Here is a 14531-nt window from a genome sequence, read left to right on the forward strand (position 1 = left end):
TTTTTGAAATAGTGCTTTCCAGTGATTAAAGATTGGACACTTCAAGTTAGCAGCAAATTTTATTATGGGCGGTTTATTCGTGAAAGGAAAGCTAAGCAATAATAATAATAGTAACTATTGCTTATAAGACAGACACTGTGCTTAGCAATTCATATATTAATCCATTGCCTCATTTTATTTGTACAAGCCTAAGAGGTCATCCTCTAAATACTGCTTTTGTTACTTTACCAAACACTGAGACACTTTGTTCTTTAAAATCATAGACTATTAAAAACTTTGCCGTTTAAAATCAGATCAGTAAAAAATGGAACTACTTTCTCTCGCCTGGAGGATTTCAGTCACTGACACTGAGAAGCAGCCTCAATTTTCAACCCAGGTGCAGAGCTTCAGATAAGGGTTTTTCAGACACAATATTCAACATCTGTCTTAACTTTGTAGTTTCCAAGGAAACAGAATCCAGAGTCTACTTCTCAACTCAGGCCTGATGTTAACCTCTTTACATAGTGCATTGCTCTTTTTTGGCACTATCAAGATTCTGCTTTATTCAAATATTATCTAAACTCCATCTTTCTCTCATCCTATTTTCAACCCTGTTTCTTCTTTTGCTTGATAAGATGCTGCTATGCAATCTTGCTTGATACAAGTTCATAAACCTAACTTCGTTTAACTGTAGGTATGTCCTTACTGATCCTTATCAGATGGGCTTCATCAGTAGATAGTTTATTCCCTAATTTAAAGATCAGTAACATGAGGTTCAGAAAGATACTTACTTAGGATCACACAGTAAATGACAAAACTGGGATTCCAACCCAGCTCTACATAATTTCAAAGCCCATGCTCTTAACACTACGCACACAGTCAGAGAATGATTTGTACAAATAAAATCTTGAGAGAACGTTGAAGTTTTAAAGGAAACTGACGCATGCCATGCTGCTAACTTTAAATGGAAAATTAGGACTAGAATTCAGGTAGCCTGACCTCCCCACCCACCATCACATGGACATAGCTTTGTGTTTGTCCAACTGCCAATCACAATTTTGCAGGCTTTCCCTTCTTCCAGAACCTTCTGTAGACTCGGTTTGTTCATGAGGCTTTCTGAATACCCAGAGCCTTCACTGAGACTCTAGTATCAGTAACCTCTAGGCAGCACCCGGCAATACAGATATTTCCTGATTATCTTCTTCCTGACAGATGGGAGTATAATTAAATCAAACTAATGCATTTCAAATTTCTGTAGCTGCTGAGAACACGATGCATTAACCCTTGTACATATAGTTAATAGAATTCTTTCCTAAAATGAGTGAATTATGTGAAAGCATCATCTTTCTCTCTCTTTTCTGTCCATATGCAAAAATCAGAGTACGTGGTGACTGTCTTTTCTGTTTAAACCTCTAGCTGACCCTGCATTATAGTTATAGTTATCCAAGTATGCATTACCAAAGTCCTGCCTTTCTGAAACTGTGTGAGGGAGCAGGAGCCATAAAACCATAGAAATATTCACTAATTATATGGTCACTTATTTAATGAATCACTCTAAATCCCACTAAAATAGTCCTCACTGTTTTACAGTGGAATCTATCTTGAGCCACTGATTTTTGGGTATTGTAACTATCTCATGCCATTCATTACAAATACAATGGAAGTTAATACCATGTAAAAGACATACAATTTTATGAAATTCACGAAAGTTTTCTAAGAGAACTGGTCTGACCAAATGCAAAGAAATTACTAAAGAGTAGCTGGCAGATTCGTGTCCTTTAACAATTAAAGAACTTATAGGAAGGGCTCTTCCAAAGACAGTGAGTTGAATATCAAAGGAATAAAAGTGGCTCTAAAAAAAAAAAAAATAAGGAAGTCCTTGAAGAGTTTTGTAAAAACTAATTTCTTTATTATTGTGGTATGAAACCGAATGATGTGGTTTTAAAAATAAGAGTTACATAAACACACATACAAATTAATACTTCTTTATCCAGGCTGAATTAATGCATAGTTGCAAATATATCTTCTCAAGTTTAAGATAATTTATTTTTTCATTCATCTTTTCTTCAAGATAAAATTTCAACTACAGCTTTTCTTCTAAGAAATTTTAGTACCCATTTGAAGTGGATTACTATTATATTAAATGTCTGTTTTCTGCTAAAAATTATTGCTGGATGACAAAAACTGCAAAACTCCTTTCTTGGTAAGAAGCATGTACAGGTCTGGGCGATCCTCACTCTCACTTCTCCTGTAGAGCTGGCCTCCCCCACCCCCACTACCACCCTCCCTTCACTTTGGTTGTGCCTCCTTCTTCCCGTCTGCACACCTTAGCACTTCACTTGATTCCACACTCTCCCAGCTGACTTGCATGGATCCTTCTGCTTAAAATGTGCTTTGTTTGCCAGCTCCTTCAGCATCCCCTGCAAGACTGTTAACAATGTAGCATCTCAAACTCTATGCCCGACTTTTCAACCAAACTCTATATTTTCACAAGATTTCCAAGTGATTCATATGCACCTTAATGCTTAAGAAGCACTGCTCTACACAATTCTCAAACACTTTTTTTCTGCAATACAGGTTGAGTATTCCTAATCTGAAATCCGGGATGCTCCCAAATCCAAAACTTTTTGGAGTACCGACATGACACTCAAAGAAAATGATCACTGGAGCATTTTGGATTTCAGATTTTTGGATTAGAGATGCCCAACCAGTAAGAATAATGTAAATGTCCCAAAAGTAAAAAAAAAAAAAAAAAAAAAAAATCTGTAATACAAGACACTTCTGGTCCCAAGCATTTCAGATAAGGGATATTCAACATGTACCGTATTTTGCAAAATCTAGAGGACACTCTTGTCTTATCTCTTTTGCCTCCACATCTAATCATTCAAATGTACAAATTCCTGTACAATGTGCTTAGCCAATCTTATCCTTTCCCAGTGTTTTTTTTTCTTAATTCTTACCCCGGCACTGAAATACACCCCTAACTGCTCTCCCAGCTGTCATTCTCACTCGTCACCCATCCATCAATATTTTTTGCAATTTTTCCAAATATGACCTTCCTCTAAATAACAAACTAGTCTAATATCATCAGTTTCTTCCTGAAACCCTTCAAAGACATTTGGTGCATTGGCCGGGAGCGGTGACTCACGCCTGTAATCCTAGCACTCTGGGAGGCCGAGGCGGGTGGATCGCTCAAGGTCAGGAGTTCGAGACCAGCCTGAGCAAGAGCAAGACTCCGTCTCTACTAAAAATAGAAAGAAATTATCTGGACAACTAAAAATATATATAGAAAAAATTAGCCAGGCATGGTGGCACTTGCCTGTAGTCCCAGCTACCCGGGAGGCTGAGGCAGAAGGATCGCTTGAGCCCAGGAGTTTGAGGTTGCTGTGAGCTAGGCTGACGCCACGGCACTCACTCTAGCCCGGGCAACAAAGTGAGACTCTGTCTCAGGAAAAAAAAAAAAGACATTGGTGCATCGATATCTGATCTCCTCGGAAAGCCGCATATTCCTCCTGGTTCCTGCTACCTCTGGTTCCTGCTACCTCTCCAACCCTATCTCCTCCCTCCCCTGATCTCATCATTCACTCTTCACTGCCCCTACTCCAGGCTACTCAGATCTCCTAAACGGGATCTTTCACACCTCAGTAGTGAATGCTCACATACTGTCACCAATGATGAATGGCCTTTCCTTCCCAATCTACTTAGAAAAATTTACTGAATTCACCCAAACCCACTGTCCCTCTGAATCTTCTTCTATCCCACCCAAACAGAATTAAATTGCTAACCTGTTTATGACCCATTGCGCATTGTACACATCATGCATCTCGTTATAGTGAAATTACTTTTACAGGTATAGTTTTCCCTTGTTCCTTTCAGTGCCCCATTAGAATGAGATATCTTGAATGAGAGTGAATTTTATTAATCTCTGATCTCTGGCATTTAGTGTCTAGCATATATAAAGGATGATCAATAAATCCCTATTGAATGTATAAATGATTCACCATGAAAGAGACCTTGCTCCTCAAATAATTCTAAATGTAATGTTTGCAGAAAAATATTGACTAACTTTTTTGTGTATTTTGATAACTGTTAATCCATATATTATTAAAAGAGAAAATATATGAAAGAAAGGTTATTTTATCACTGCTACATTTATTAAACAACCCTAATAGAAAAAGCTATAGAAATAGAAAAAGGTTCACATGAATGGTATACCACCATTATTGAATTGCAGTTATAAGCAGCTCCCAGTTTTAAATTTAATAACCTTTTGAAAACCTTATGGATTTCAGTGAAAGGTAAATTACAAACTAAGCCTGCATGTTCCAATGTTAAGATGAGGGAAGATTTGTTTGTTTTTGTTTGATGTTGTTTTAAAACAATGTTGGATGAGTGGAGAGGTCAAACAGAACTTCCAGATATGAAGTACAATATATTCAAATTGTGCTTAAATTGCAGCATATGGCGTAGGCAACAGTTAAAAATAGGAACACACCACAATCACTTGGGGAACTCGTGCAAACCATACTCAGATCCTACTTCTGTGCAGGACATCTAGAAAAGACCCCAGCAAATCTGGGGAAAGTGAAGAGAAAAAGAAGAAAAGGAAGGGAAAAAAAAAAAGACCAGGAGACAGGAAGAAAAGAAGGAAAGAAGTGTGAAAGGGGAGGGTGTAAGACAGGGGTGGGGAACCTGTGATCTTAAGGCCACATGTGGCCTTCTAGGTCCTTAAGTGTGGCCTTTTGACTGAATCCAAATTTTACAGAACAAATCCTTTTATTTTTATTAATACATTTTGGTCATCTTTTATATATATATATTTTTTAATGAACTTATTTAAAATACCAAAGAATAAAATAAATTTCAATGAAATAATCTTCCCTGATTGACTGGAACAATTAGAACGTTAGTAAGCCATAAGGGATAAATTGACAGCTGCTATGCTCATGATTTAGTTCTAACTTCTGCGGCCTGAATAGAGTGACTACTGCAGGAGGCTGGTTGGCAAGAGTTTATGGAGGTCGAGTACATCAGTCTGTTATCAGCTTTTGACAATGGTGCGCTGTGTTTCTATTTGAAGTGGAATTTGTGAGTAGTTGCACAGCTTGACAGTATTTTTTAATTCTGTCCGCTTAACAGCCCATGATGTCAAAGAAGATCAAGAGAACACTGAAGGAGGAAAACAGATTTTTTAATGAGGATTGGGAATTGCAATATTATCTTGGTTCTGCTAAAGATAAGATGATTTTCTTGCTTTGTGATACAGCAATATCTATATTAAAGAAATTCAGTGCTCATCAGTATTATAAAACTCATAAGGACCACAAATACTTTAAATTAGAGAGAGAGGTGTGAAAGGTTGTATTGCAGATGAAAAGCAAAAGCAAAGACAATTCTCTCAAGCAGCAATCAGACCTGGAAATAATGCCACTGAAGCAACTTATAAAGTAGCTGCTAACTTGTGCAAAAAAAGGGAAGCCATTCAGTGATATGGAAATTGTGACAGAATGCATTGTTGAAGTTGTAGGATGCTTAGACCCCAATAGCATTTCAAAGTACAAACTACCTCTTTCAAGGAGAATCATAACTGATTGACAGCATGAATTGGCCTTCAACTTAACAGAACAACTTCATGCAATACTTCAAGAGAGATATTCAATAGCTTTGGATGACTAATGATACTACTGACTTGGTGCAAGTTTTATACTTCATTCAGGTCAGAACAAAAGATTTTCTTTGCTACGAACAGTTACCCACTTTTGGTACTCTTGCGAACAGAGCACAACTTTCAAGATAAATGTCACGAAATTGGACTGAATTTGGTAAATTTAGTGAGTGTATGTACAGATGAGGCACCTTCCATGACATGAACACATGAAGGCTTTATTGCACAAATAAAAAAAAAGTATTAACGCATCCAGATGCTCTCATTCTTTTCATTGTAACTTCCATTGGCAAAATCTCTGTGCTGATGCTACTATTTTAAGTGACACTTTGCAACAAGTTATAAGTATTATTAATTATATTTGTGCAAATGCAACATGCCATTGTCAGTTTCATAACATGCTAAAGTTGAACAATGAGGTATTTGGTGTGGATTTGGCATTTCATTCCAAAGTGCATTGGCTATCGCAGGGCAAATGTTAGCCAAAATTTTATGTCTGTGAGAACAGATAGTTAACGTTTATGAAGAACAGAATCAGCAATGTGAATTAGTGAAAGATTTCTATGGGAATGCAGCATTTCTGTGACATCACATCAAGTTAAAATGATTTGAATATTTCTTTTCAAGGTAAAACTAAGTCTATATATAATATGTGGCAAAAAGTCCAAGCATTTTGAAAACAACTATTTTTTTTCAAAATACTTCTTCAAAAGGAAATTTCAGATGAACATTTTCCCTAGTTAGCAAAGGTCACTGATGAGCAGGATGATATATGCCAATCATTTGAAGAATGCGCAGCTATTATAGAGGTATTAATTGGAGAATACAATGAAAGGTTCACTGACTTTGAGAATCATGACATAACACTCAGATTAGCATTTCAGCCTCACCTAGTTGATCTCACCAAGGCACCTTAAGAACTACAGATGGAATTGATTGAGCCCTCAGTAGATGACATTTTAAAGTCATTGTTTGATGCTAAGAAAGATCTGATTGGAATAAGGAAAAATGCAGAATATCCACGCCTTTGGCAACATGCCCAAAAAATGCTTTCTTGCTTTTCCACTTATTGCTGCGAATTTACATCGTCCTACCTGACCCAAATCAAGATTCTCTCAAGGTCACAAGTGACAAGATACCCATCTAGAAGATCAACTGAAACTGCGAACCTCCACGCTGCAACCAAATATTCAAATACTTTCCAACAAAAAGCAGACACAACAAAGTCATTAAAAAGTTGGTCAAGTTTAAAATTAACAAATAGTTTTCATTTTTTGAAATTATTAATTACATGGTAGTTAGATTTTTACAAAATAATGTACATTTTTAAGTATATCTAATTGAAGTTTCTTGAATGCAGGCTTATCTGATTACAGCTAAATTAATGCGGCCTTCCAACACGAAAAGGGTCCCCACCCTTGGTGTAAGAGAAGACAGGAAGGAAGAGATGAGGGGGAAGAGAGGAGAGCTTGGTGAGGGGATGCTTTGCAAAGTCAATCCATTTTCAAGAATGGCAAATATCTCTCATGTTACTCCTCATGTTACAATCTGTCTATATATCTTTTTGCAGAGAACTGACAAGAAGCTTCTATACTAGAATTAAAGTTTTGGCATTGTACCTTATGACTCATTATGGATAAATGTTAAAATTCAAACTACTCTTTGTTGATGTCTGAATAGAATTTTGAAACTATTTTCTTGGTAATTCAAGGCCCTCCAAGAGCTTGATACCGGCGCAGCCTACCTCCTGCACTGGAGGAGGGGGTTCTTGCCTTCCATGCAGAAAGCAATTCAAGCACAGGGACACCAGTGAGAGAAGAGAGATCAGAGATATGAGCAAAAGCAGAGAGGTTTAATGAAAGCAGAGTACACTCTTAAGAAAAGGAAAAAGGGTGGAGTGATCCAAGGAGGAACAGGGCCACCCCAGGGTTAGGGTCTGTCCTTTGATGCTAATCCCTAACAATATGCTAAATTGGGAATGGAATATTTATGAGTTTTCTGGGAAAGGGGTGTAGACTTTCTGCAAGGAACCCTCCCCTTTCTTGACCTTACAGTGTAACTTCTGGGAGTTGCCGTGGCATTTGTAAACTGTCATGGCACTGGTGGGTGGGATTTTTCCTTGGTTAATGAGGTAGTCATTTAGGAACACTGTCACCTCAACTGTGCTTTACAAAGTCGATCCACTTTCAATAATGGCTTATATTGAAACACACCCCAATTAAAGGAACTTCTCCTGTTACCTTGGATAAAGATGTTGTGGCTAAAGTAAAATAACTAAAGGGTCCCTATTGGTTACATTTATCTTAGCTAAGCAGATTCACATTTTTGGGACTTTCTTATCCTGTTGGCCTTCTTCTTCTGACCCTTGCCCTAACTGCCTACAGGGTAGCTGACTCCTGTCCCAAGCTCAGATATCCCTATCTGTCTGCCATACTTCTCAAGGAAAATACTGTTTTCATAGCAATGATGACTTGCTTTTCATAGTCTCTCTACACTCAGCATTCCTACATTATGGCCTAGGTAAATATCACAATTTTATTTTATTTGTGAAAAGAGAGCTCAAAATGTAAAGTATGAGGGCAAAAGACGTATATTGACAAAGAAGGGGCTAGCATATAGTAGATCAACCTCTACTATTTGTAGCATAGGACCAAATTCCGTATGACTTACATTTTATCTTACCAAAGGCTCATGTAGTAAATTTGACTGTCAGTTTCCCTGAGTGAATTCGGAATTAAGAGCTGAACTTTTAAAACTAGCTCAAGCATTATATTTTGCCCTGAAGTCTTTCCTGACCATTTCACCACATGGCAGTGATGCCCACTTCTCTTAGTCCTGTGATGTATCCCTATAGGTACTTGCAAGTTTGGAAGTAGTTAGCTCTAATGAACATAATTACTTGTAGTCTGTTACATTTTCAATTGGAAAATTACTCAAAAGAAGAACCCGTATCATATTAATCTTGTAATTTTCAATACAGTACAGTTCCTGGCCCAAAGAGTGCACTTACTAAATGTTTAATAGATCGGTGCCTTTAAAGGTCAATAGGAGAATGATAACAGATTCCTGCTTATTCTTCTCTGAGAACAGAAAATAATACATACTTAAGCTGCAAAATGTGAAGAGGACAAAAGAATTAAACCGAAAAAATAATCAACTATTCAATTTCAAAAGCAAGAGGGAACATTTGTCAACAGCTTTTCCTTTACTTATCTACTGTTCACTTCAGACTTCTACATGTCACTGGGCACCTTCTAAGAGATGCAGTCTTGCTCTGTCGCCCAGGCTGGAGTGCAATGTGAATACCATTTCGATGAGTATTCACAAAGGGAGTTGTTGCTAAGTCAAGTTACTAAAGCCTTCCTAAAACCGTTTTTATAAGGTTAATGGTTTCTAATTGCCTTGAGCCAAAAAAGGGGCAATTTAATGAGGTAAAGAGCTTGGACAGCTTCATCTATGCGGTGGTTATTTTAATGATCCAGCCTTAACTGCTTTTGTGAACTCCTTTTATAAACCCGTGTAACTCTCATGACATTTTCAATGACAAAGTGTGTCTAACTTGTTTCAAGTCCAGATCTTTCGATGTGTATGTTTAACTGTGTTTGTCTGCCCAGAGCTTTCAAATCACAAAACAACCTTGACTACTTGATGAAGGACAATGATGAGAAACAGTATAGCTAACGTGACTACATGAAGACTCACTCTGCATATCTCCTGCTGTTGATGTGAATTGGTTAAAAAGCAGGCTACAAACGTAATCTGGTTTTATACTTGTTGCTCGGGGTTGTTTACTACCACCACATTTCTGGTACCTGCTAAACATACATGTCTAATTCTATGAGGGAGACAAGCTTTATGAAACAACTTGTAACAACTTTTCAGAAGATGGCACATTGGAAGATCCAATTTTGTCCTTTCACGCTACCACGGAAACAGTCTCCTTTCTGATCACCAGGCAATTTCCCAACCTCTTTGAGATTTCTCTCCCTCGACAATTTCTTCCAGAAAAGCTTTGGCAATAATTTAGCACTTCTGTCTGCCCTGGTGAGTTGGGTGAATTAGAAAAATCTGAAAATAGATTCCAATGAAGATGAAGCAGGGACCAAAACCCTTAGCTGAGCGTCAGTGTCTCCCCGGTGAGAGCTTTGCTCCGTGACATTCAAAGATGAACCCAATAAGTAAAGACAAGTTGATTTTAATTGTTTTGTGTTCGGCTTTAAGTACTCATGTAAGAAGAGCATGCAAATGACTAAACTGTAATATTTCACCCAAATAATTCCAATTATTTAAAAAAGACAATGTTTGAAGCCAATATTAGTTGTAATACTGTTATTGTGTGGGAGTGAGAGTGTGAATGTGTGTGGGGGAGCCAGTGAGACAGTGTCACTAAGAACACACCACCTAGAATGTGACAATAGGGGTTCCTATATTGGCCTTGCCATTTATTAACTGTGTGACCTCAGCTTCGGTATTTAACCTGTCAATGCCTCAGTCCCTTGTCGATAAACGGGTTGTAATAACAATACCTACCTCATCCGGTTTGTGTGCGGAGGAGTTCATACATACAAACTTCTTAGAACAGTGCCTGGCAGACAGGCTTAAATAGGAAGCGCCTCGTCAAGGCAAGCCTATGGGAAGAGCACGTTTTGTACACTTTCTAGAATTCTACTGGAACTCAATCCCTATGAACAAATCCTATTAGAAAGAGGAACATGTCACACTTTTAAAACTTTAACTGTAAGACTTTATATTGTTTATTTACCCCAAAGTTTGATGACCTTTACTTCTTTATCACCAACAATCTGTCCTTATTCTTCCTTCCATGAATATGGGGAAGAGATACATAAATATCCTTTGCCCTGGCATAATAGTGGCAGCCACTGATCGAGAGCTGAGCAGGTGCCAGGCCCTGGGATAAGTGCATCATATGAAGCGGTTTATTTTATCCTCACAAATACCAAAAGAGTTAGGTTTTCTTATGATGCTCAATTTACACTTGAAAACACAGCTGCTCTGGGAGGTCACACAGCTAATCATCTAGTAGTGCCAGTCCAGGGAGTGATGAGTCCTGTGTGAAACTACGGGGATAGAGATGGAGTTCTTAAGTGTTGCTATACTCTGGAAGGGACTATATAGGAAATCCAGTTTAGCATCTTCATTTCCCACTTGAAGAACCTAAGACCCAGAGCAAGGCAGTGACTCAGCTGACGGTATCTGTCACACCACCCTGCCTCCTCCCCTTTCCTCTGGCCTAAACCTGGATTTACATTTTCCCACATCTTCAATTTTGAGTAGAAATCCAGGAGAAAAAAAAAACAAGTTCTCCCTGAATACATTCCTCCCCCACACATCCATTTTTTCCTCCTTTGAAGTAGCAACAGCAGCTGCCAACAGAGGATCCCCCGGGCTTATAGAGCATCAGTCAGCTTCACAGATGAAGGCAAAGATGAGAAGACAGAAATCCCTTTTTTAAAGAACTTTGCTAATACTTTCCATTCTGAATTCATTCTTTCATTAGTGAGCACTTTTAAGACAATGCTGAAGCCTTAAGGCAAGAGTGGCAAAGCACTGAATTCTAGGAGCTACAAGTGGTCCCTAATTGATTGCCAAAAACAAAATTGAAGGAAAGTTGGGTGAATGGACACTAAGATCTCTATCTTCTCTAATCCATTTTTTAAAAATCTGTTTTTAAAAATTTTTATTATACAAATTTAAGGTGTACAACATAACATTTAATATACATATGGGTAGTGAAATGGTTTTTTAAAACTTGTTCTTTTCATAGCCTACAGTCTCTCCCCTATGCTATTAGAGACACTTGATTAGCCAAAGGCAAGAGAAAGAGAAGATTGCTTCCATATTTATTTAGAGTTGCAATGACCCTTTGAGGCTTATCAAGAGAAGACAGAATCAGAGTTGGAACCAGTACTTCTCAGCTTAGAACAAAAGTGCTTGCATTCTACGTCTGAAAATTAGAAGGAAAAAAATTTGTAACCATAAGCACATTTCAATACTTTGTCTATTGATTACCCATATATACATCTTTCATGCACATGTAAAACATACATGCAAAATGCAATATTTGAATATATTATACTGGCTTGTTTTGTAAGAACAGAATCTACTGTAAATTCACATTAAAAATAGTCTCCTTTTTAAATTGAGAGAAGACCAGGAGCTAATTAATACAATATTCATTCATTTAATAAATGTTTATTGTGAAACTACTATGTTCTAGGCCCTCTTCTACGCATTGAGAATATCCCAATGAACAAAACAGGTAACATTCCTCTCTTGTGAAGCTTGATTTCTAGTGAATAAAACAGATAATGAACAAGATGAATACATAAAATATATAGCATGCTAACTAGTTCTAAGGAGAAAAAAAAAAAGTAACACAGCAAAAGACAAGATGAAGCAACCAAATGAGAAGAATAGAAATCTTAGGTGATGTGGTCATCAAAGACCTTATGAGAAGATGATATTCGAATTTAAAAAAAAGAATGAGAAGATATTTAGGAAATTGGATTTCCACTAGAGAAGAGCAAGTGCAAAGGCCTTGAGGTAGAAGATTATTTGCATCTCTGAGGAACAACCAGGAGGCCAGAGTGGCTCCAGTGGAGTGAAGAAAGGGGAGAGTTGGAAAAAATGAAATCAGAGAGATAAGAAGAGGAGGCCAGATTATGTAGAACAGTGCAAGCTAAATGACTTTTACATGAGTGAGAGGAGAATCTGAGCACTGGAATAACATAATCTGATTTCTGTTTTACAAGATCATTTCCATTGGGGCTTAAAAATGTACTGACGTGGCAAAAGGTCATTAATTAAGTGGTGGCTTTTATAATAATCCAGATGAGAGATGATGGTGTCTTGAATATAACATGGTGGCAATGAGGGTGGTGCAAAATAGTTGAATGCTGGATATATTTTGAAAGGAGAGACTAGATGGCTTGCTGATGAAAATTGATAAGAGATATGGTGTGGGGGCTGTTAAAGTTGAAACCCAACTTTTTGGTCTGAGCAACTTAACCATGGAGTTGCCAATTAACTGAAATGGGGAAGATTGCAGGAATGGCTGCATGTGTGTGTGTTTTTGTTTATTTGTTTGAGTTTTTGTTTTGTTTTGTTTTTTCTTTGCTGTAGGTGGGGAACCATATCAGGAGCTCATTTTTTAACATGCTCAATTTAGATGTCTATTAAACATGGAAGTGGAGATGTCAAGTAGATAATTGGATATGCAGGTCTAAATTGATAGGAGAGGTCTGCCAGGAAGAAATGAATTTGGGAGTCATTAGCATATAGATGAAGAAGCATCAGCAAAAGAGACTGAGAAAGAGAGGTCAAAAAGTTGGAGGAAAACTAGGTGAGTGTGGTGTCCTGGAAGCCCAGTGAAGAAACTTTGTCAAGGAGGAGAAAGTAAAACTGATGAATGCCACTTGTAGGTCAAGGAAATTGAGTACCGAGAATTGACTGCTAGATTTAGCAGTGTGGTGTCATTGACAGCCTTGATAAAAGCAGTGTTTGTGGAGTGGAGGAGTGTGGACTAAAACCTAATTAGGAAGGAAGAAACTGAAGATGGTAAATATAAACAACTCTTTCAAGAAAGTATGCTATAAAGGGAAGGTGAGAAATAGGGGAATGATCAGAGAGAAAGTAGGATCAGGAAAGTTTTGTTGTTTTGTACTTAAAATAGAGATAGGAAGTGGTGTTAGCTTGTTAGAAATGAAAATTATTTTGTTCTATGTTGGTGCTACATCAGATTCTTTGGTTCAACCTAAGGACCTGGGTCTTATGAAGCTTGTCAGTGATTCTTACGCGAAATAATCTGGAAGGTACTGATCTAGTGCACAGAGGTGAGATCAGTCTTACCTAGAAACATAGTCAATTTATCTATGATAACAGGAGAGAAGGTAGAATATTTGGGCACAGATGAGGAAGTAGGGAGAGATGGCAGTGGGACCTTATGGAAGTCTTCCTGTAATTGCTCCAACTTCTCAATGAATAAGGAAGCAAAAATATAAATCAGGCCCTTTACTCTGCTTTGAATTGGACTCTTAACCCCAGAGCCCCAGAGTGATGGTGTCATGCAGCAAAATTGTATTATTCTCTTCACCCATGATGGGTGATGGAATTTGACTAAATTGCAAGTAGCATATACTCTAACCTCCACCCAGCTACCCTTTTGCAAAGTTGCAAAACTTTCTACCTCTTCTAGACCTAATTGTTCCTTGAGCTAATCTACTCGTTGGCTTGTCCCAGACATGGCATTTCTTACCAAAAATAGGCCTGCGATTGATTCAACATTTGACGTGCCATAGGCACTTTCAAATATATGATCTCATTCAGTCTTTTAAATAGCCATTCCACATAGATAATTTTATTCCTATTTTACAGATGATAAATGGAGACTCAGAGAGATTAACTTAGTCAATATTACCTTGCTAGTAAGTGGAAGAACCTGGACAACTACCCTGTTAAACTGCCTTTAAGGTGCCATAGCAGGTGGAGAGCTGTTTATTTACCTGGTCATTCTCACGCCACACCGCTATCCATGATATCCAGCGCTCCCAAAGTGATTTCCACACAAGCACTCCGTCTCCCACCTTCTTCTATTTTATGCTACTTTTCCTATTTTTCCTATGTAACTTGCTGACAAGAATTCACTGTTTTCTTTAGAGGTCACTCTGGTTTATCTGTTCCCTTAAAGAATCAAAACAATTCATCCTTTGGGGTTCTACCCAATTGCTATCCTCGTCCTCTTCTCGTTTTTCTTCTCCTCTTCCTCCTCCTCCTCCTTCAGTAATTTCTCCAGCCCCTATAGTTACATCTTTACATCTACATCTAATAACCCATTTTTCTCTCTGTCTGAAACCATCCACAAATTTAA

At 37.8% G+C, this 14531-nt stretch overlaps 1 protein-coding gene across 2 annotated transcripts in view; it reads left to right on the plus strand.

Moving 5' to 3' along the window:
- OLFM3 (olfactomedin 3) overlaps positions 1-14531 on the plus strand; it is a 206587-nt gene that overhangs the window by 143311 nt on the left and 48745 nt on the right. The window lies entirely within an intron of this gene.

Source organism: Eulemur rufifrons, chromosome 8 (genome assembly GCF_041146395.1).
Source record: "Eulemur rufifrons isolate Redbay chromosome 8, OSU_ERuf_1, whole genome shotgun sequence".
NCBI lineage: Eukaryota > Metazoa > Chordata > Mammalia > Primates > Lemuridae > Eulemur > Eulemur rufifrons.